At 40.4% G+C, this 23727-nt stretch overlaps 9 non-coding genes across 9 annotated transcripts; all 9 read left to right on the forward strand.

The window, feature by feature from the left end:
* Positions 1-304: 304 nt before the first annotated feature.
* Positions 305-376, forward strand: TRNAH-GUG (transfer RNA histidin (anticodon GUG)). The gene has a single exon. It is a non-coding gene; the product is annotated as a tRNA-His (tRNA).
* A 2593-nt stretch (positions 377-2969) lies between these two features.
* On the forward strand, positions 2970-3051 carry TRNAS-AGA (transfer RNA serine (anticodon AGA)). The gene has a single exon. It is a non-coding gene; the product is annotated as a tRNA-Ser (tRNA).
* A 3942-nt stretch (positions 3052-6993) lies between these two features.
* On the forward strand, positions 6994-7075 carry TRNAS-AGA (transfer RNA serine (anticodon AGA)). Its single transcript has one exon. It is a non-coding gene; the product is annotated as a tRNA-Ser (tRNA).
* A 1280-nt stretch (positions 7076-8355) lies between these two features.
* Positions 8356-8427, forward strand: TRNAH-GUG (transfer RNA histidin (anticodon GUG)). Its single transcript has one exon. It is a non-coding gene; the product is annotated as a tRNA-His (tRNA).
* A 2593-nt stretch (positions 8428-11020) lies between these two features.
* On the forward strand, positions 11021-11102 carry TRNAS-AGA (transfer RNA serine (anticodon AGA)). The gene has a single exon. It is a non-coding gene; the product is annotated as a tRNA-Ser (tRNA).
* Positions 11103-15043: 3941 nt separating this feature from the next.
* Positions 15044-15125, forward strand: TRNAS-AGA (transfer RNA serine (anticodon AGA)). The gene has a single exon. It is a non-coding gene; the product is annotated as a tRNA-Ser (tRNA).
* A 3941-nt stretch (positions 15126-19066) lies between these two features.
* TRNAS-AGA (transfer RNA serine (anticodon AGA)) lies at positions 19067-19148 on the forward strand. Its single transcript has one exon. It is a non-coding gene; the product is annotated as a tRNA-Ser (tRNA).
* Positions 19149-20428: 1280 nt separating this feature from the next.
* TRNAH-GUG (transfer RNA histidin (anticodon GUG)) lies at positions 20429-20500 on the forward strand. The gene has a single exon. It is a non-coding gene; the product is annotated as a tRNA-His (tRNA).
* Positions 20501-23088: 2588 nt separating this feature from the next.
* Positions 23089-23170, forward strand: TRNAS-AGA (transfer RNA serine (anticodon AGA)). Its single transcript has one exon. It is a non-coding gene; the product is annotated as a tRNA-Ser (tRNA).
* Positions 23171-23727: the final 557 nt, after the last annotated feature.

The raw sequence follows: 23727 nt of genomic DNA on the forward strand, positions 1-23727 counted from the left end.
TGGCTTGAAAGGTGCAGGGAAGATGCAGGTCTAATAGACAGAATAGAAGGCCTGTGCCAGGTGGGTTTCTCTGCATTGGTGTCCCATCACAGGTCCGCAAGTGTAATGTGTGATCTTTGACTCCTGGCATTTCACAAGCAGGCGGCCAGGAAACGGTTTCAGCCTATCAACCACTGAGGAGACGCAGCCTCTGAATGAGGAATGAGGAAGCAATGAATACATCCAGCCTATCACAGGAACAGCCCTGAGTGTTCCGAATTATAAATTCTCCATGTCATTGTATGTCGTTGAGCCCAAGTAGCTCGCCGTGATCGTATAGTGGTTAGTACTCTGCGTTGTGGCCGCAGCAACCTCGGTTCGAATCCGAGTCACGGCATTGTGGTTGGCAATGTCACGGCAGTTGGGTGTTAATTTTACAGAATTAGCAAATGTACCAGTGGTTTTTGTAAAATGTCTATTAAAAACAGATCCTTTCAAATATTTAAACCATCTAACAACAAATGATTTAAACTTGCATGATTATAAGCTGTAGCTATAATGTATTTACTTACATAAATTATCGTTCTTGAACCTATTGGGGGTGGGGGTGGAGGGGGAGCGGAGCTCACCCCCAGGTGCAGTTGAGTGACCTGTGTTGTGGCTCTGTAGAGGGAAGGCACAAATTTTGCTGTCACCCAGCCCAATCCAGACGTGTATTGGGGCCAGGTTTCAGGCAAATAGAGCAGTAAGTGCAGAGATATGTTCACTCTCTAAAAGTGGCATTTCTAAAATAGTAAAGTTAAATCCAACCTCACCAGTAAGTAGGATTTTCAATAAATAAATAAAGCTACTCCTCTCCGATATGGAATTACCAAATAAAAAGTATAGGGGAATACACAGAGCTAACCTATGAGAGGGGTAGACCTCACAGTAGTGAAAAATGAAATAGACTGTTTGGTACTCACAGGACACGCGAACCACCAAAGTACATATCTTATTTTTTACTTACATAGCATCATGCACCTAGGACTACCTAGGGCCTACCTTAGGTGTAAATTATATGTAATAAAAGGGGAGTTTAAGGCTTGGCAAGTAGGCTGGGACTCCCCTGGGAGACCCCTGAGTCTATGCCCAGAACCACAACTCTGCCAGTCGAGTACTTACCTAAAAGCCGATAACTCACTTTTCTTCCATAGGCTAACATTGAGTGGTTTCACTTGGAAATTCTTCTAAGTGGTGTGGAGTTTTGGAACTTTAAAATATTCATCTAAAATCAGCCGAACAACGAATTGTGATTTACTCACCTGTTATCAGGAGAGACCTCAGTGCTGCATCTTGGAGCTCAGTACTGACCCTGAAAAGTAATTTTAACTGTACTTACCAGTAACTCGAATTTCCTTCCATGGGATATCATTGCCTGCTTTTTGCTGAAAATTTTCTAAGTGTCGATTTTTGAAACTTACAAATATTCTTTAAAAATCGTACCAACTGTGAAAACGTAATTGTTTACCTGTTTTAGATAGATGTCCCAGTACTGAGCCTAGGAGCCCAGCACTGGATTACAAAAGTAACGAGAACGTACTTTACCCGTAACTTGAATTTTCTTCCATAGGAAACAATTGACTGTTTTTCTGTGAAATTTCTTCTAAGTGTCGATTTTGAACACATGTAAATATTCCTTAAAAATCGCCTGTATAACTTAAACGCAGTTTCTCAACTGCTTACAGGTGGTACAGTAGTGCTGGATCTAGGATCCAACACTGACCTAGAAAAAGTAACCATAACCCCACTTACCTGCTAAGTGAATTTCCTTCCATAGGATAACATTGGTAATTTGATCAGCAAAAGTTTCTAAGTGTCAACTTTTAAAATAGCAAAATATTGCTTAAAAATCACAACAGTAACTAAAACGAATTTACTCACTTGTTTCCAAGAACTGTCCCAGGACTGAATCTAGGATCCAGTCCTGGATTTAGAAAAGTAATCCTGAAAGTAATTAATTGCATATAACTTAAAATTCCCATTGAGCTCAATGTATTATTGTGATTCAAATTGTGTTGCCTATTGCAATAAACTGTAACTATGACCTGCAAAAGTCAATTGCCTATTGCAAAGTATTTAACTAAAGCATCTCATTCTGAGAAAGTATATTTTGATACCTATTGTTGGTTCTAAAATAAAACAACAATATCTTTTGTATGCAAACCAATGGCCTAGAGTTCAGTTCTTGAGTGTGTGAGACCATTTGCTGACTGAGTGTGTACAACAAATGTTTTACACTGTACTCTGATACTGCCTTACTGCTCGGCAAGCTACCACTTTAGAGAGTAAGGTTATATCTAACTTTAGCCTCTGCCAAACCTCTGGGGACTGGGGACTCTGTGCACACTGTACCTATTTGGGAACAGTATATACAGAGCCACTTTCTCACAGTAGTGATAAAGTGATTAGAGTCCTAAGGCCAACATAAAGATACAGCAAAACGTGAGGTGAAAAGCAAAAAGGTTGCTGGTAGGCCACCTTAAGGATGCCAGGTCTAACAAAAACTGAACTAAGGATAACATGAGTAAAACATCAGGTTTCTCTACTGCATTTGGTGAGACAAGTGGGCCTTCTTTTATCTTCCATTCAAGCAATCTTTGACAGACCCCTTTATTATAGAGCTTTTCAAGGATTAAAGATAAGGCACTTACAAAGGAGTCCCAAATACTCAGAGATGGTTGACTTCTGTAATATGGGTCGTAGACTAAAAGCAGCGCAAAAACAGAGTGCAACAGGGTCCAAAAAACTTGAGTGCCACAAGAGAGTTTGAATGCAAGCGTATCCTTTTACAGATCCAGAGATATACTCATGCAATTTTTGTTTTTAGGACAGAACGTGCATGATGAAAAAAACATTGTTTTTAAAAAGCGCATTGCAGAATATCAGTACTTTGATGTGGGAAAACTTCAAAACTTTCAAACAAAATATTTGTAGGCAGCCTACAGCAAGTTGTTGTGGCCGAGTGGTTAAGGCGATGGACTAGAAATCCATTGGGGTATCCCCGCGCAGGTTCGAATCCTGCCAACAACGAGAATCTTTTTATTATCGGCTACAATTTCAGAAGTTAACCTTTAGTATTTCTTCCATTTCAGTTTTATAAATAGGTGGCTTATTTTTGTGTCACTATTGCCTCTCCACATATTTGTTATCGCTACCTCTTTCATGTCTTTGCTACACCTCATTCCTACTTTAGCACTGGTGTAAACGCTTCAAATTATTATACGGTTGCTCTCTCATTCATACCTGCGCATGCACTTGAAAGTTACTTTACCAATAAAAGACGCAAAGAGAGAAATAGAACAAAAGTGCTGGCTGGATTGGCAAACACACTTCATAAAACTGCATTTTCTTTTTTATTCTCCCCTGTGTTACATGCTTAACCTCCCCATGTGTAATTTCTCTTAACCTGCTGTCCCAGGAAGAGAATTTCATCTACAGGCTCTTTCTGTGTTTTTTTCCCTAGTCTGTCTTTCCCATTTCTTAGCTGTGTAACTGTTCCTTTACGCGCTCTATTTAAACGCCATCAATCTCATTTGAGCTCCTTGCTCCCGCTTCTGTTTTCTCCACCTCTCATACTGCCAGTTCTCTCTTTCTCTGTGGTTGGTGGCTACTTTCCTGAGCTTCCGAAGCCACGTGGTTCCTGCCTCTTGTTGTCAGACTTGAATTGGAAAAGGAACCATATTAACAAGCCTTTACCACTCACACACGGCGGAAGTTTATACTTTAATTCAGTGAGCTAAGAAAAGCGTGTTGTGGGTCCCCTACGAGCCATGGTGCTTGCTTCATCATGATTTGGCACCAGTCATTAGCCGCAGCTCTGCTAATGAGCCACTGAGGTCAGTTTCAATATTTACTCAAAAACATAACCATGCAGCCCACCCCTCAACTGTGTATTTATCTTGCTTTTCTGCTGTTCGTGTGATTAGCTGGGAGGAGCTCACGGCGACATCCTCCCTATAAAAGTGTAGATGGATCACTCTCTAACTCTTTCTTGCTTCATATACAAATGGCTTGAAAGGTGCAGGGAAGATGCAGGTCTAATAGACAGAATAGAAGGTCTGTGCCAGGTGGGTTTCTCTGCATTGGTGTCCCATCACAGGTCCGCAAGTGTAATGTGTGATCTTTGACTCCTGGCATTTCACAAACAGGCGGCCAGGAAACGGTTTCAGCCTATCAACCACTGAGGAGACGCAGCCTCTGAATGAGGAATGAGGAAGCAATGAATACATCCAGCCTATCACAGGAACAGCCCTGAGTGTTCCGAATTATAAATTCTCCATGTCACTGTATGTCGTTGAGCCCAAGTAGCTCGCCGTGATCGTATAGTGGTCAGTACTCTGGGTTGTGGCCGCAGCAACCTCGGTTCGAATCCGAGTCACGGTATTGTGGTTGGCAATGTCACGGCAGTTGGGTGTTAATTTTACAGAATTAGCAAATGTACCAGTGGTTTTTGTAAAATGTCTATTAAAAACAGATCCTTTCAAATATTTAAACCATCTAACAACAAATGATTTAAACTCGCATGATTATAAGCTGTAGCTATAATGTATTTACTTACATAAATTATCGTTCTTGAACCTATTGGGGGTGGAGGGGGAGCGGAGCTCACCCCCCAGGTGCAGTTGAGTGACCTGTGTTGTGGCTCTCCAGAGGGAAGGCACAAATTTTGCTGTCACCCAGCCCAATCCAGACGTGTATTGGGGCCAGGTTTCAGGCAAATAGAGCAGTAAGTGCAGAGAAATGTTCACTCTCTAAAAGTGGCATTTCTAAAATAGTAAAGTTAAATCCAACCTCACCAGTAAGTAGGATTTTCAATAAATAAATAAAGCTACTCCTCTCCGATATGGAATTACCAAATTAAAAGTATAGGGGAATACCCAGATCTAACCTATGAGAGGGGTAGACCTCACAGTAGTGAAAAATGAAATAGACTGTTTGGTACTTACAGGACACGCGAACCACCAAAGTACATATCTTATTTTTTACTTACATAGCATCATGCACCTAGGACTACCTAGGGCCTACCTTAGGTGTAAATTATATGTAATAAAAGGGGAGTTTAAGGCTTGGCAAGTAGGCTGGGACTCCCCTGGGAGACCCCTGAGTCTATGCCCAGAACCATAACTCTGCCAGTCGAGTACTTACCTAAAAGCCGATAACTCACTTTTCTTCCATAGGCTAACATTGAGTGGTTTCACTTGGAAATTCTTCTAAGTGGTGTGGAGTTTTGGAACTTTAAAATATTCATCTAAAATCAGCCGAACAACGAATTCTGATTTACTCACCTGTTATCAGGAGAGACCTCAGTGCTGCATCTTGGAGCTCGGTACTGACCCTGAAAAGTAATTTTAACCGTACTTACCAGTAACTCGAATTTCCTTCCATGGGATATCATTGCCTGCTTTTTGCTGAAAATTTTCTAAGTGTCGATTTTTGAAACTTACAAATATTCTTTAAAAATCGTACCAACTGTGAAAACGTAATTGTTTACCTGTTTTAGATAGATGTCCCAGTACTGAGCCTAGGAGCCCAGCACTGGATTACAAAAGTAACGAGAACGTACTTTACCCGTAACTTGAATTTTCTTCCATAGGAAACCATTGACTGTTTTTCTGTGAAATTTCTTCTAAGTGTCGATTTTGCAAACATGTAAATATTCCTTAAAAATCGCCTGTATAACTTAAACGCAGTTTCTCAACTGCTTACAGGTGGTACAGTAGTGCTGGATCTAGGATCCAACACTGACCTAGAAAAAGTAACCATAACCCCACTTACCTGCTAAGTGAATTTCCTTCCATAGGATAACATTGGTAATTTGATCAGCAAAAGTTTCTAAGTGTCAACTTTTAAAATAGCAAAATATTGCTTAAAAATCACAACAGTATCTAAAACGAATTTACTCACTTGTTTCCAAGAACTGTCCCAGGACTGAATCTAGGATCCAGTCCTGGATTTAGAAAAGTAATCCTGAAAGTAATTAATTGCATATAACTTAAAATTCCCATTGAGCTCAATGTATTATTGTGATTCAAATTGTGTTGCCTATTGCAATAAACTGTAACTATTACCTGCAAAAGTCAATTGCCTATTGCAAAGTATTTAACTAAAGCATCTCATTCTGAGAAAGTATATTTTGATACCTATTGTTGGTTCTAAAATAAAACAACAATATCTTTTGTATGCAAACCAATGGCCTAGAGTTCAGTTCTTGAGTGTGTGAGACCATTTGCTGACTGAGTGTGTACAACAAATGTTTTACACTGTACTCTGATACTGCCTTACTGCTCGGCAAGCTACCACTTTAGAGAGTAAGGTTATATCTAACTTTAGCCTCTGCCAAACCTCTGGGGACTGGGGACTCTGTGCACACTGTACCTATTTGGGAACAGTATATACAGAGCCACTTTCTCACAGTAGTGATAAAGTGATTAGAGTCCTAAGGCCAACATAAAGATACAGCAAAACGTGAGGTGAAAAGCAAAAAGGTTGCTGGTAGGCCACCTTAAGGATGCCAGGTCTAACAAAAACTGAACTAAGGATAACATGAGTAAAACATCAGGTTTTTCTACTGCATTTGGTGAGACAAGTGGGCCTTCTTTTATCTTCCATTCAAGCAATCTTTGACAGACCCCTTTATTATAGAGCTTTTCAAGGATTAAAGATAAGGCACTTACAAAGGAGTCCCAAATACTCAGAGATGGTTGACTTCTGTAATATGGGTCGTAGACTAAAAGCAGCGCAAAAACAGAGTGCAACAGGGTCTAAAAAACTTGAGTGCCACAAGAGAGTTTGAATGCAAGCGTATCCTTTTACAGATCCAGAGATATACTCATGCAATTTTTGTTTTTAGGACAGAACGTGCATGATGAAAAAAAACATTGTTTTTAAAAAGCGCATTGCAGAATATCAGTACTTTGATGTGGGAACACTTCAAAACTTTCAAACAAAATATTTGTAGGCCGCTTACAGCAAGTTGTTGTGGCCGAGTGGTTAAGGCGATGGACTAGAAATCCATTGGGGTATCCCCGCGCAGGTTCAAATCCTGCCAACAACGAGAATCTTTTTATTATCGGCTACAATTTCAGAAGTTAACCTTTAGTATTTCTTCCATTTCAGTTTTTAAATAGGTGGCTTATTTTTGTGTCACTATTGCCTCTCCACATATTTGTTATCGCTACCTCTTTCATGTCTTTGCTACACCTCATTCCTACTTTAGCACTGGTGTAAACGCTTCAAATTATTATACGGTTGCTCTCTCATTCATACCTGCGCATGCACTTGAAAGTTACTTTACCAATAAAAGACGCAAAGAGAGAAATAGAACAAAAGTGCTGGCTGGATTGGCAAACACACTTCATAAAACTGCATTTTCTTTTTTATTCTCCCCCGTGTTACATGCTTAACCTCCCCATGTGTAATTTCTCTTAACCTGCTGTCCCAGGAAGAGAATTTCATCTACAGGCTCTTTCTGTGTTTTTTTCCCTAGTCTGTCTTTCCCATTTCTTAGCTGTGTAACTGTTCCTTTACGCGCTCTATTTAAACGCCATCAATCTCATTTGAGCTCCTTGCTCCCGCTTCTGTTTTCTCCACCTCTCATACTGCCAGTTCTCTCTTTCTCTGTGGTTGGTGGCTACTTTCCTGAGCTTCCGAAGCCACGTGGTTCCTGCCTCTTGTTGTCAGACTTGAATTGGAAAAGGAACCATATTAACAAGCCTTTACCACTCACACACGGCGGAAGTTTATACTTTAATTCAGTGAGCTAAGAAAAGCGTGTTGTGGGTCCCCTACGAGCCATGGTGCTTGCTTCATCATGATTTGGCACCAGTCATTAGCCGCAGCTCTGCTAATGAGCCACTGAGGTCAGTTTCAATATTTACTCAAAAACATAACCATGCAGCCCACCCCTCAACTGTGTATTTATCTTGCTTTTCTGCTGTTCGTGTGATTAGCTGGGAGGAGCTCACGGCGACATCCTCCCTATAAAAGTGTAGATGGATCACTCTCTAACTCTTTCTTGCTTCACATACAAATGGCTTGAAAGGTGCAGGGAAGATGCAGGTCTAATAGACAGAATAGAAGGCCTGTGCCAGGTGGGTTTCTCTGCATTGGTGTCCCATCACAGGTCCGCAAGTGTAATGTGTGATCTTTGACTCCTGGCATTTCACAAGCAGGCGGCCAGGAAACGGTTTCAGCCTATCAACCACTGAGGAGACGCAGCCTCTGAATGAGGAATGAGGAAGCAATGAATACATCCAGCCTATCACAGGAACAGCCCTGAGTGTTCCGAATTATAAATTCTCCATGTCATTGTATGTCGTTGAGCCCAAGTAGCTCGCCGTGATCGTATAGTGGTTAGTACTCTGCGTTGTGGCCGCAGCAACCTCGGTTCGAATCCGAGTCACGGCATTGTGGTTGGCAATGTCACGGCAGTTGGGTGTTAATTTTACAGAATTAGCAAATGTACCAGTGGTTTTTGTAAAATGTCTATTAAAAACAGATCCTTTCAAATATTTAAACCATCTAACAACAAATGATTTAAACTTGCATGATTATAAGCTGTAGCTATAATGTATTTACTTACATAAATTATCGTTCTTGAACCTATTGGGGGTGGGGGTGGAGGGGGAGCGGAGCTCACCCCCAGGTGCAGTTGAGTGACCTGTGTTGTGGCTCTGTAGAGGGAAGGCACAAATTTTGCTGTCACCCAGCCCAATCCAGACGTGTATTGGGGCCAGGTTTCAGGCAAATAGAGCAGTAAGTGCAGAGATATGTTCACTCTCTAAAAGTGGCATTTCTAAAATAGTAAAGTTAAATCCAACCTCACCAGTAAGTAGGATTTTCAATAAATAAATAAAGCTACTCCTCTCCGATATGGAATTACCAAATAAAAAGTATAGGGGAATACACAGAGCTAACCTATGAGAGGGGTAGACCTCACAGTAGTGAAAAATGAAATAGACTGTTTGGTACTCACAGGACACGCGAACCACCAAAGTACATATCTTATTTTTTACTTACATAGCATCATGCACCTAGGACTACCTAGGGCCTACCTTAGGTGTAAATTATATGTAATAAAAGGGGAGTTTAAGGCTTGGCAAGTAGGCTGGGACTCCCCTGGGAGACCCCTGAGTCTATGCCCAGAACCACAACTCTGCCAGTCGAGTACTTACCTAAAAGCCGATAACTCACTTTTCTTCCATAGGCTAACATTGAGTGGTTTCACTTGGAAATTCTTCTAAGTGGTGTGGAGTTTTGGAACTTTAAAATATTCATCTAAAATCAGCCGAACAACGAATTGTGATTTACTCACCTGTTATCAGGAGAGACCTCAGTGCTGCATCTTGGAGCTCAGTACTGACCCTGAAAAGTAATTTTAACTGTACTTACCAGTAACTCGAATTTCCTTCCATGGGATATCATTGCCTGCTTTTTGCTGAAAATTTTCTAAGTGTCGATTTTTGAAACTTACAAATATTCTTTAAAAATCGTACCAACTGTGAAAACGTAATTGTTTACCTGTTTTAGATAGATGTCCCAGTACTGAGCCTAGGAGCCCAGCACTGGATTACAAAAGTAACGAGAACGTACTTTACCCGTAACTTGAATTTTCTTCCATAGGAAACAATTGACTGTTTTTCTGTGAAATTTCTTCTAAGTGTCGATTTTGAACACATGTAAATATTCCTTAAAAATCGCCTGTATAACTTAAACGCAGTTTCTCAACTGCTTACAGGTGGTACAGTAGTGCTGGATCTAGGATCCAACACTGACCTAGAAAAAGTAACCATAACCCCACTTACCTGCTAAGTGAATTTCCTTCCATAGGATAACATTGGTAATTTGATCAGCAAAAGTTTCTAAGTGTCAACTTTTAAAATAGCAAAATATTGCTTAAAAATCACAACAGTAACTAAAACGAATTTACTCACTTGTTTCCAAGAACTGTCCCAGGACTGAATCTAGGATCCAGTCCTGGATTTAGAAAAGTAATCCTGAAAGTAATTAATTGCATATAACTTAAAATTCCCATTGAGCTCAATGTATTATTGTGATTCAAATTGTGTTGCCTATTGCAATAAACTGTAACTATGACCTGCAAAAGTCAATTGCCTATTGCAAAGTATTTAACTAAAGCATCTCATTCTGAGAAAGTATATTTTGATACCTATTGTTGGTTCTAAAATAAAACAACAATATCTTTTGTATGCAAACCAATGGCCTAGAGTTCAGTTCTTGAGTGTGTGAGACCATTTGCTGACTGAGTGTGTACAACAAATGTTTTACACTGTACTCTGATACTGCCTTACTGCTCGGCAAGCTACCACTTTAGAGAGTAAGGTTATATCTAACTTTAGCCTCTGCCAAACCTCTGGGGACTGGGGACTCTGTGCACACTGTACCTATTTGGGAACAGTATATACAGAGCCACTTTCTCACAGTAGTGATAAAGTGATTAGAGTCCTAAGGCCAACATAAAGATACAGCAAAACGTGAGGTGAAAAGCAAAAAGGTTGCTGGTAGGCCACCTTAAGGATGCCAGGTCTAACAAAAACTGAACTAAGGATAACATGAGTAAAACATCAGGTTTCTCTACTGCATTTGGTGAGACAAGTGGGCCTTCTTTTATCTTCCATTCAAGCAATCTTTGACAGACCCCTTTATTATAGAGCTTTTCAAGGATTAAAGATAAGGCACTTACAAAGGAGTCCCAAATACTCAGAGATGGTTGACTTCTGTAATATGGGTCGTAGACTAAAAGCAGCGCAAAAACAGAGTGCAACAGGGTCCAAAAAACTTGAGTGCCACAAGAGAGTTTGAATGCAAGCGTATCCTTTTACAGATCCAGAGATATACTCATGCAATTTTTGTTTTTAGGACAGAACGTGCATGATGAAAAAAACATTGTTTTTAAAAAGCGCATTGCAGAATATCAGTACTTTGAGGTGGGAAAACTTCAAAACTTTCAAACAAAATATTTGTAGGCAGCCTACAGCAAGTTGTTGTGGCCGAGTGGTTAAGGCGATGGACTAGAAATCCATTGGGGTATCCCCGCGCAGGTTCGAATCCTGCCAACAACGAGAATCTTTTTATTATCGGCTACAATTTCAGAAGTTAACCTTTAGTATTTCTTCCATTTCAGTTTTATAAATAGGTGGCTTATTTTTGTGTCACTATTGCCTCTCCACATATTTGTTATCGCTACCTCTTTCATGTCTTTGCTACACCTCATTCCTACTTTAGCACTGGTGTAAACGCTTCAAATTATTATACGGTTGCTCTCTCATTCATACCTGCGCATGCACTTGAAAGTTACTTTACCAATAAAAGACGCAAAGAGAGAAATAGAACAAAAGTGCTGGCTGGATTGGCAAACACACTTCATAAAACTGCATTTTCTTTTGTATTCTCCCCTGTGTTACATGCTTAACCTCCCCATGTGTAATTTCTCTTAACCTGCTGTCCCAGGAAGAGAATTTCATCTACAGGCTCTTTCTGTGTTTTTTTCCCTAGTCTGTCTTTCCCATTTCTTAGCTGTGTAACTGTTCCTTTACGCGCTCTATTTAAACGCCATCAATCTCATTTGAGCTCCTTGCTCCCGCTTCTGTTTTCTCCACCTCTCATACTGCCAGTTCTCTCTTTCTCTGTGGTTGGTGGCTACTTTCCTGAGCTTCCGAAGCCACGTGGTTCCTGCCTCTTGTTGTCAGACTTGAATTGGAAAAGGAACCATATTAACAAGCCTTTACCACTCACACACGGCGGAAGTTTATACTTTAATTCAGTGAGCTAAGAAAAGCGTGTTGTGGGTCCCCTACGAGCCATGGTGCTTGCTTCATCATGATTTGGCACCAGTCATTAGCCGCAGCTCTGCTAATGAGCCACTGAGGTCAGTTTCAATATTTACTCAAAAACATAACCATGCAGCCCACCCCTCAACTGTGTATTTATCTTGTTTTTCTGCTGTTCGTGTGATTAGCTGGGAGGAGCTCACGGCGACATCCTCCCTATAAAAGTGTAGATGGATCACTCTCTAACTCTTTCTTGCTTCACATACAAATGGCTTGAAAGGTGCAGGGAAGATGCAGGTCTAATAGACAGAATAGAAGGTCTGTGCCAGGTGGGTTTCTCTGCATTGGTGTCCCATCACAGGTCCGCAAGTGTAATGTGTGATCTTTGACTCCTGGCATTTCACAAGCAGGCGGCCAGGAAACGGTTTCAGCCTATCAACCACTGAGGAGACGCAGCCTCTGAATGAGGAATGAGGAAGCAATGAATACATCCAGCCTATCACAGGAACAGCCCTGAGTGTTCCGAATTATAAATTCTCCATGTCACTGTATGTCGTTGAGCCCAAGTAGCTCGCCGTGATCGTATAGTGGTCAGTACTCTGGGTTGTGGCCGCAGCAACCTCGGTTCGAATCCGAGTCACGGTATTGTGGTTGGCAATGTCACGGCAGTTGGGTGTTAATTTTACAGAATTAGCAAATGTACCAGTGGTTTTTGTAAAATGTCTATTAAAAACAGATCCTTTCAAATATTTAAACCATCTAACAACAAATGATTTAAACTCGCATGATTATAAGCTGTAGCTATAATGTATTTACTTACATAAATTATCGTTCTTGAACCTATTGGGGGTGGAGGGGGAGCGGAGCTCACCCCCCAGGTGCAGTTGAGTGACCTGTGTTGTGGCTCTCCAGAGGGAAGGCACAAATTTTGCTGTCACCCAGCCCAATCCAGACGTGTATTGGGGCCAGGTTTCAGGCAAATAGAGCAGTAAGTGCAGAGAAATGTTCACTCTCTAAAAGTGGCATTTCTAAAATAGTAAAGTTAAATCCAACCTCACCAGTAAGTAGGATTTTCAATAAATAAATAAAGCTACTCCTCTCCGATATGGAATTACCAAATTAAAAGTATAGGGGAATACCCAGATCTAACCTATGAGAGGGGTAGACCTCACAGTAGTGAAAAATGAAATAGACTGTTTGGTACTTACAGGACACGCGAACCACCAAAGTACATATCTTATTTTTTACTTACATAGCATCATGCACCTAGGACTACCTAGGGCCTACCTTAGGTGTAAATTATATGTAATAAAAGGGGAGTTTAAGGCTTGGCAAGTAGGCTGGGACTCCCCTGGGAGACCCCTGAGTCTATGCCCAGAACCATAACTCTGCCAGTCGAGTACTTACCTAAAAGCCGATAACTCACCTTTCTTCCATAGGCTAACATTGAGTGGTTTCACTTGGAAATTCTTCTAAGTGGTGTGGAGTTTTGGAACTTTAAAATATTCATCTAAAATCAGCCGAACAACGAATTCTGATTTACTCACCTGTTATCAGGAGAGACCTCAGTGCTGCATCTTGGAGCTCGGTACTGACCCTGAAAAGTAATTTTAACCGTACTTACCAGTAACTCGAATTTCCTTCCATGGGATATCATTGCCTGCTTTTTGCTGAAAATTTTCTAAGTGTCGATTTTTGAAACTTACAAATATTCTTTAAAAATCGTACCAACTGTGAAAACGTAATTGTTTACCTGTTTTAGATAGATGTCCCAGTACTGAGCCTAGGAGCCCAGCACTGGATTACAAAAGTAACGAGAACGTACTTTACCCGTAACTTGAATTTTCTTCCATAGGAAACCATTGACTGTTTTTCTGTGAAATTTCTTCTAAGTGTCGATTTTGCAAACATGTAAATATTCCTTAAAAATCGCCTGTATAACTTAAACGCAGTTTCTCAACTGCTTACAGGTGGTACAGTAGTGCTGGATCTAGGATCCAACACTGACCTAGAAAAAGTAACCATAACCCCACTTACCTGCTAAGTGAATTTCCTTCCATAGGATAACATTGGTAATTTGATCAGCAAAAGTTTCTAAGTGTCAACTTTTAAAATAGCAAAATATTGCTTAAAAATCACAACAGTAACTAAAACGAATTTACTCACTTGTTTCCAAGAACTGTCCCAGGACTGAATCTAGGATCCAGTCCTGGATTTAGAAAAGTAATCCTGAAAGTAATTAATTGCATATAACTTAAAATTCCCATTGAGCTCAATGTATTATTGTGATTCAAATTGTGTTGCCTATTGCAATAAACTGTAACTATGACCTGCAAAAGTCAATTGCCTATTGCAAAGTATTTAACTAAAGCATCTCATTCTGAGAAAGTATATTTTGATACCTATTGTTGGTTCTAAAATAAAACAACAATATCTTTTGTATGCAAACCAATGGCCTAGAGTTCAGTTCTTGAGTGTGTGAGACCATTTGCTGACTGAGTGTGTACAACAAATGTTTTACACTGTACTCTGATACTGCCTTACTGCTCGGCAAGCTACCACTTTAGAGAGTAAGGTTATATCTAACTTTAGCCTCTGCCAAACCTCTGGGGACTGGGGACTCTGTGCACACTGTACCTATTTGGGAACAGTATATACAGAGCCACTTTCTCACAGTAGTGATAAAGTGATTAGAGTCCTAAGGCCAACATAAAGATACAGCAAAACGTGAGGTGAAAAGCAAAAAGGTTGCTGGTAGGCCACCTTAAGGATGCCAGGTCTAACAAAAACTGAACTAAGGATAACATGAGTAAAACATCAGGTTTCTCTACTGCATTTGGTGAGACAAGTGGGCCTTCTTTTATCTTCCATTCAAGCAATCTTTGACAGACCCCTTTATTATAGAGCTTTTCAAGGATTAAAGATAAGGCACTTACAAAGGAGTCCCAAATACTCAGAGATGGTTGACTTCTGTAATATGGGTCGTAGACTAAAAGCAGCGCAAAAACAGAGTGCAACAGGGTCCAAAAAACTTGAGTGCCACAAGAGAGTTTGAATGCAAGCGTATCCTTTTACAGATCCAGAGATATACTCATGCAATTTTTGTTTTTAGGACAGAACGTGCATGATGAAAAAAACATTGTTTTTAAAAAGCGCATTGCAGAATATCAGTACTTTGATGTGGGAAAACTTCAAAACTTTCAAACAAAATATTTGTAGGCAGCCTACAGCAAGTTGTTGTGGCCGAGTGGTTAAGGCGATGGACTAGAAATCCATTGGGGTATCCCCGCGCAGGTTCGAATCCTGCCAACAACGAGAATCTTTTTATTATCGGCTACAATTTCAGAAGTTAACCTTTAGTATTTCTTCCATTTCAGTTTTATAAATAGGTGGCTTATTTTTGTGTCACTATTGCCTCTCCACATATTTGTTATCGCTACCTCTTTCATGTCTTTGCTACACCTCATTCCTACTTTAGCACTGGTGTAAACGCTTCAAATTATTATACGGTTGCTCTCTCATTCATACCTGCGCATGCACTTGAAAGTTACTTTACCAATAAAAGACGCAAAGAGAGAAATAGAACAAAAGTGCTGGCTGGATTGGCAAACACACTTCATAAAACTGCATTTTCTTTTGTATTCTCCCCTGTGTTACATGCTTAACCTCCCCATGTGTAATTTCTCTTAACCTGCTGTCCCAGGAAGAGAATTTCATCTACAGGCTCTTTCTGTGTTTTTTTCCCTAGTCTGTCTTTCCCATTTCTTAGCTGTGTAACTGTTCCTTTACGCGCTCTATTTAAACGCCATCAATCTCATTTGAGCTCCTTGCTCCCGCTTCTGTTTTCTCCACCTCTCATACTGCCAGTTCTCTCTTTCTCTGTGGTTGGTGGCTACTTTCCTGAGCTTCCGAAGCCACGTGGTTCCTGCCTCTTGTTGTCAGACTTGAATTGGAAAAGGAACCATATTAACAAGCCTTTACCACTCACACACGGCGGAAGTTTATACTTTAATTCAGTGAGCTAAGAAAAGCGTGTTGTGGGTCCCCTACGAGCCATGGTGCTTGCTTCATCATGATTTGGCACCAGTCATTAGCCGCAGCTCTGCTAATGAGCCACTGAGGTCAGTTTCAATATTTACTCAAAAACATAACCATGCAGCCCACCCCTCAACTGTGTATTTATCTTGTTTTTCTGCTGTTCGTGTGATTAGCTGGGAGGAGCTCACGGCGACATCCTCCCTATAAAAGTGTAGATGGATCACTCTCTAACTCTTTCTTGCTTCACATACAAATGGCTTGAAAGGTGCAGGGAAGATGCAGGTCTAATAGACAGAATAGAAGGTCTGTGCCAGGTGGGTTTCTCTGCATTGGTGTCCCATCACAGGTCCGCAAGTGTAATGTGTGATCTTTGACTCCTGGCATTTCACAAGCAGGCGGCCAGGAAACGGTTTCAGCCTATCAACCACTGAGGAGACGCAGCCTCTGAATGAGGAATGAGGAAGCAATGAATACATCCAGCCTATCACAGGAACAGCCCTGAGTGTTCCGAATTATAAATTCTCCATGTCACTGTATGTCGTTGAGCCCAAGTAGCTCGCCGTGATCGTATAGTGGTCAGTACTCTGGGTTGTGGCCGCAGCAACCTCGGTTCGAATCCGAGTCACGGTATTGTGGTTGGCAATGTCACGGCAGTTGGGTGTTAATTTTACAGAATTAGCAAATGTACCAGTGGTTTTTGTAAAATGTCTATTAAAAACAGATCCTTTCAAATATTTAAACCATCTAACAACAAATGATTTAAACTCGCATGATTATAAGCTGTAGCTATAATGTATTTACTTACATAAATTATCGTTCTTGAACCTATTGGGGGTGGAGGGGGAGCGGAGCTCACCCCCCAGGTGCAGTTGAGTGACCTGTGTTGTGGCTCTCCAGAGGGAAGGCACAAATTTTGCTGTCACCCAGCCCAATCCAGACGTGTATTGGGGCCAGGTTTCAGGCAAATAGAGCAGTAAGTGCAGAGAAATGTTCACTCTCTAAAAGTGGCATTTCTAAAATAGTAAAGTTAAATCCAACCTCACCAGTAAGTAGGATTTTCAATAAATAAATAAAGCTACTCCTCTCCGATATGGAATTACCAAATTAAAAGTATAGGGGAATACCCAGATCTAACCTATGAGAGGGGTAGACCTCACAGTAGTGAAAAATGAAATAGACTGTTTGGTACTTACAGGACACGCGAACCACCAAAGTACATATCTTATTTTTTACTTACATAGCATCATGCACCTAGGACTACCTAGGGCCTACCTTAGGTGTAAATTATATGTAATAAAAGGGGAGTTTAAGGCTTGGCAAGTAGGCTGGGACTCCCCTGGGAGACCCCTGAGTCTATGCCCAGAACCATAACTCTGCCAGTCGAGTACTTACCTAAAAGCCGATAACTCACCTTTCTTCCATAGGCTAACATTGAGTGGTTTCACTTGGAAATTCTTCTAAGTGGTGTGGAGTTTTGGAACTTTAAAATATTCATCTAAAATCAGCCGAACAACGAATTCTGATTTACTCACCTGTTATCAGGAGAGACCTCAGTGCTGCATCTTGGAGCTCGGTACTGACCCTGAAAAGTAATTTTAACCGTACTTACCAGTAACTCGAATTTCCTTCCATGGGATATCATTGCCTGCTTTTTGCTGAAAATTTTCTAAGTGTCGATTTTTGAAACTTACAAATATTCTTTAAAAATCGTACCAACTGTGAAAACGTAATTGTTTACCTGTTTTAGATAGATGTCCCAGTACTGAGCCTAGGAGCCCAGCACTGGATTACAAAAGTAACGAGAACGTACTTTACCCGTAACTTGAATTTTCTTCCATAGGAAACCATTGACTGTTTTTCTGTGAAATTTCTTCTAAGTGTCGATTTTGCAAACATGTAAATATTCCTTAAAAATCGCCTGTATAACTTAAACGCAGTTTCTCAACTGCTTACAGGTGGTACAGTAGTGCTGGATCTAGGATCCAACACTGACCTAGAAAAAGTAACCATAACCCCACTTACCTGCTAAGTGAATTTCCTTCCATAGGATAACATTGGTAATTTGATCAGCAAAAGTTTCTAAGTGTCAACTTTTAAAATAGCAAAATATTGCTTAAAAATCACAACAGTAACTAAAACGAATTTACTCACTTGTTTCCAAGAACTGTCCCAGGACTGAATCTAGGATCCAGTCCTGGATTTAGAAAAGTAATCCTGAAAGTAATTAATTGCATATAACTTAAAATTCCCATTGAGCTCAATGTATTATTGTGATTCAAATTGTGTTGCCTATTGCAATAAACTGTAACTATGACCTGCAAAAGTCAATTGCCTATTGCAAAGTATTTAACTAAAGCATCTCATTCTGAGAAAGTATATTTTGATACCTATTGTTGGTTCTAAAATAAAACAACAATATCTTTTGTATGCAAACCAATGGCCTAGAGTTCAGTTCTTGAGTGTGTGAGACCATTTGCTGACTGAGTGTGTACAACAAATGTTTTACACTGTACTCTAAAACTGCCTTACTGCTCGGCAAGCTACCACTTTAGAGAGTAAGGTTATATCTAACTTTAGCCTCTGCCAAACCTCTGGGGACTGGGGACTCTGTGCACACTGTACCTATTTGGGAACAGTATATACAGAGCCACTTTCTCACAGTAGTGATAAAGTGATTATAGTCCTAAGGCCAACATAAAGATACAGCAAAACGTGAGGTGAAAAGCAAAAAGGTTGCTGGTAGGCCACCTTAAGGATGCCAGGTCTAACAAAAACTGAACTAAGGATAACATGAGTAAAACATCAGGTTTCTCTACTGCATTTGGTGAGACAAGTGGGCCTTCTTTTATCTTCCATTCAAGCAATCTTTGACAGACCCCTTTATTATAGAGCTTTTCAAGGATTAAAGATAAGGCACTTACAAAGGAGTCCCAAATACTCAGAGATGGTTGACTTCTGTAATATGGGTCGTAGACTAAAAGCAGCGCAAAAACAGAGTGCAACAGGGTCCAAAAAACTTGAGTGCCACAAGAGAGTTTGAATGCAAGCGTATCCTTTTACAGATCCAGAGATATACTCATGCAATTTTTGTTTTTAGGACAGAACGTGCATGATGAAAAAAACATTGTTTTTAAAAAGCGCATTGCAGAATATCAGTACTTTGATGTGGGAAAACTTCAAAACTTTCAAACAAAATATTTGTAGGCAGCCTACAGCAAGTTGTTGTGGCCGAGTGGTTAAGGCGATGGACTAGAAATCCATTGGGGTATCCCCGCGCAGGTTCGAATCCTGCCAACAACGAGAATCTTTTTATTATCGGCTACAATTTCAGAAGTTAACCTTTAGTATTTCTTCCATTTCAGTTTTATAAATAGGTGGCTTATTTTTGTGTCACTATTGCCTCTCCACATATTTGTTATCGCTACCTCTTTCATGTCTTTGCTACACCTCATTCCTACTTTAGCACTGGTGTAAACGCTTCAAATTATTATACGGTTGCTCTCTCATTCATACCTGCGCATGCACTTGAAAGTTACTTTACCAATAAAAGACGCAAAGAGAGAAATAGAACAAAAGTGCTGGCTGGATTGGCAAACACACTTCATAAAACTGCATTTTCTTTTTTATTCTCCCCCGTGTTACATGCTTAACCTCCCCATGTGTAATTTCTCTTAACCTGCTGTCCCAGAAGAGAATTTCATCTACAGGCTCTTTCTGTGTTTTTTTCCCTAGTCTGTCTTTCCCATTTCTTAGCTGTGTAACTGTTCCTTTACGCGCTCTATTTAAACGCCATCAATCTCATTTGAGCTCCTTGCTCCCGCTTCTGTTTTCTCCACCTCTCATACTGCCAGTTCTCTCTTTCTCTGTGGTTGGTGGCTACTTTCCTGAGCTTCCGAAGCCACGTGGTTCCTGCCTCTTGTTGTCAGACTTGAATTGGAAAAGGAACCATATTAACAAGCCTTTACCACTCACACACGGCGGAAGTTTATACTTTAATTCAGTGAGCTAAGAAAAGCGTGTTGTGGGTCCCCTACGAGCCATGGTGCTTGCTTCATCATGATTTGGCACCAGTCATTAGCCGCAGCTCTGCTAATGAGCCACTGAGGTCAGTTTCAATATTTACTCAAAAACATAACCATGCAGCCCACCCCTCAACTGTGTATTTATCTTGCTTTTCTGCTGTTCGTGTGATTAGCTGGGAGGAGCTCACGGCGACATCCTCCCTATAAAAGTGTAGATGGATCACTCTCTAACTCTTTCTTGCTTCACATACAAATGGCTTGAAAGGTGCAGGGAAGATGCAGGTCTAATAGACAGAATAGAAGGCCTGTGCAAGGTGGGTTTCTCTGCATTGGTGTCCCATCACAGGTCCGCAAGTGTAATGTGTGATCTTTGACTCCTGGCATTTCACAAGCAGGCAGCCAGGAAACGGTTTCAGCCTATCAACCACTGAGGAGACGCAGCCTCTGAATGAGGAATGAGGAAGCAATGAATACATCCAGCCTATCACAGGAACAGCCCTGAGTGTTCCGAATTATAAATTCTCCATGTCATTGTATGTCGTCGAGCCCAAGTAGCTCGCCGTGATCGTATAGTGGTTAGTACTCTGCGTTGTGGCCGCAGCAACCTCGGTTCGAATCCGAGTCTCGGCATTGTGGTTGGCAATGTCACGGCAGTTGGGTGTTAATTTTACAGAATTAGCAAATGTACCAGTGGTGTTTGTAAAATGTCTATTAAAAACAGATCCTTTCAAATATTTAAACCATCTAACAACAAATGATTTAAACTTGCATGATTATAAGCTGTAGCTATAATGTATTTACTTACATAAATTATCGTTCTTGAACCTATTGGGGGTGGAGGGGGAGCGGTACTCACCCCCCAGGTGCAGTTGAGTGACCTGTGTTGTGGCTCTCTAGAGGGAAGGCACACATTTTGCTGTCACCCAGCCCAATCCAGACGTGTATTGGGGCCAGGTTTCAGGCAAATAGAGCAGTAAGTGCAGAGACATGTTCACTCTCTAAAAGTGGCATTTCTAAAATAGTAAAGTTAAATCCAACCTCACCAGTAAGTAGGATTTTCAATAAATAAATAAAGCTACTCCTCTCCGATATGGAATTACCAAATTAAAAGTATAGGGGAATACACAGAGCTAACCTATGAGAGGGGTAGACCTCACAGTAGTGAAAAATGAAATAGACTGTTTGGTACTTACAGGACACGCGAACCACCAAAGTACATATCTTATTTTTTACTTACATAGCATCATGCACCTAGGACTACCTAGGGCCTACCTTAGGTGTAAATTATATGTAATATAAGGGGAGTTTAAGGCTTGGCAAGTAGGCTGGGACTCCCCTGGGAGACCCCTGAGTCTATGCCCAGAACCATAACTCTGCCAGTCGAGTACTTACCTAAAAGCCGATAACTCACTTTTCTTCCATAAGCTAACATTGAGTGGTTTCACTTGGAAATTCTTCTAAGTGGTGTGGAGTTTTGGAACTTTAAAATATTCATCTAAAATCAGCCGAACAACGAATTCTGATTTACTCACCTGTTATCAGGAGAGACCTCAGTGCTGCATCTTGGAGCTCAGTACTGACCCTGAAAAGTAATTTTAACCGTACTTACCAGTAACTCGAATTTCCTTCCATGGGATATCATTGCCTGCTTTTTGCTGAAAATGTTCTAAGTGTCGATTTTTGAAACTTACAAATATTCTTTAAAAATCGTACCAACTGTGAAAACGTAATTGTTTACCTGTTTTAGATAGATGTCCCAGTACTGAGCCTAGGAGCCCAGCACTGGATTACAAAAGTAACGAGAACGTACTTTACACGTAACTTGAATTTTCTTCCATAGGAAACCATTGACTGTTTTTCTGTGAAATTTCTTCTAAGTGTCGATTTTGCAAACATGTAAATATTCCTTAAAAATCGCCTGTATAACTGAAACGCAGTTTCTCAACTGCTTACAGGTGGTACAGTAGTGCTGGATCTAGGATCCAACACTGACCTAGAAAAAGTAACCATAACCCCACTTACCTGCTAAGTGAATTTCCTTCCATAGGATAACATTGGTAATTTGATCAGCAAAAGTTTCAGAGTGTCAACTTTTAAAATAGCAAAATATTGCTTAAAAATCACAACAGTAACTAAAACGAATTTACTCACTTGTTTCCAAGAACTGTCCCAGGACTGAATCTAGGATCCAGTCCTGGATTTAGAAAAGTAATCCTGAAAGTAATTAATTGCATATAACTTAAAATTCCCATTGAGCTCAATGTATTATTGTGATTCAAATTGTGTTGCCTATTGCAATAAACTGTAACTATGACCTGCAAAAGTCAATTGCCTATTGCAAAGTATTTAACTAAAGCATCTCATTCTGAGAAAGTATATTTTGATACCTATTGTTGGTTCTAAAATAAAACAACAATATCTTTTTTATGCAAACCAATGGCCTAGAGTTCAGTTCTTGAGTGTGTGAGACCATTTGCTGACTGAGTGTGTACAACAAATGTTTTACACTGTACTCTGATACTGCCTTACTGCTCGGCAAGCTACCACTTTAGAGAGTAAGGTTATATCTAACTTTAGCCTCTGCCAAACCTCTGGGGACTGGGGACTCTGTGCACACTGTACCTATTTGGGAACAGTATATACAGAGCCACTTTCTCACAGTAGTGATAGAGTGATTAGAGTCCTAAGGCCAACATAAAGATACAGCTAAACGTGAGGTGAAAAGCAAAAAGGTTGCTGGTAGGCCACCTTAAGGATGCCAGGTCTAACAAAAACTGAACTAAGGATAACATGAGTAAAACATCAGGTTTCTCTACTGCATTTGGTGAGACAAGTGGGCCTTCTTTTATCTTCCATTCAAGCAATCTTTGACAGACCCCTTTATTATAGAGCTTTTCAAGGATTAAAGATAAGGCACTTACAAAGGAGTCCCAAATACTCAGAGATGGTTGACTTCTGTAATATGGGTCGTAGACTAAAAGCAGCGCAAAAACAGAGTGCAACAGGGTCCAAAAAACTTGAGTGCCACAAGAGAGTTTGAATGCAAGCGTATCCTTTTACAGATCCAGAGATATACTCATGCAATTTTTATTTTTAGGACAGAACGTGCATGATGAAAAAAACATTGTTTTTAAAAAGCTCATTGCAGAATATCAGTACTTTGATGTGGGAAAAATTCAAAACTTTCAAACAAAATATTTGTAGGCAGCTTACAGCAAGTTGTTGTGGCCGAGTGGTTAAGGCGATGGACTAGAAATCCATTGGGGTATCCCCGCGCAGGTTCGAATCCTGCCAACAACGAGAATCTTTTTATTATCGGCTACAATTTCAGAAGTTAACCTTTAGTATTTCTTCCATTTCAGTTTTATAAACAGGTGGCTTATTTTTGTGTCACTATTGCCTCTCTACATATTTGTTATCGCTACCTCTTTCATGTCTTTGCTATACCTCATTCCTACTTTAGCACTGGTGTAAACGCTTCAAATTATTATACCGTTGCTCTCTCATTCATACCTGCGCATACACTTGAAAGTTACTTTACCAATAAAAGACGCAAAGAGAGAAATAGAACAAAAGTGCTGGCTGGATTGGCAAACACACTTCATAAAACTGCATTTTCTTTTTTATTCTCCCCCTTGTTACATGCTTAACCTCCCCATGTGTAATTTCTCTTAACCTGCTGTCCCAGGAAGAGAATTTCATCTACAGGCTCTTTCTGTGTTTTTTTCCCTAGTCTGTCTTTCCCATTTCTTAGCTGTGTAACTGTTCCTTTACGCGCTCTATTTAAATGCCATCAATCTCATTTGAGCTCCTTGCTCCCGCTTCTGTTTTCTCCACCTCTCATACTGCCAGTTCTC

This window comes from Triturus cristatus, chromosome 12 (assembly GCF_964204655.1).
Source record: "Triturus cristatus chromosome 12, aTriCri1.1, whole genome shotgun sequence".
In the NCBI taxonomy this organism is placed as follows: Eukaryota; Metazoa; Chordata; class Amphibia; order Caudata; family Salamandridae; genus Triturus; species Triturus cristatus.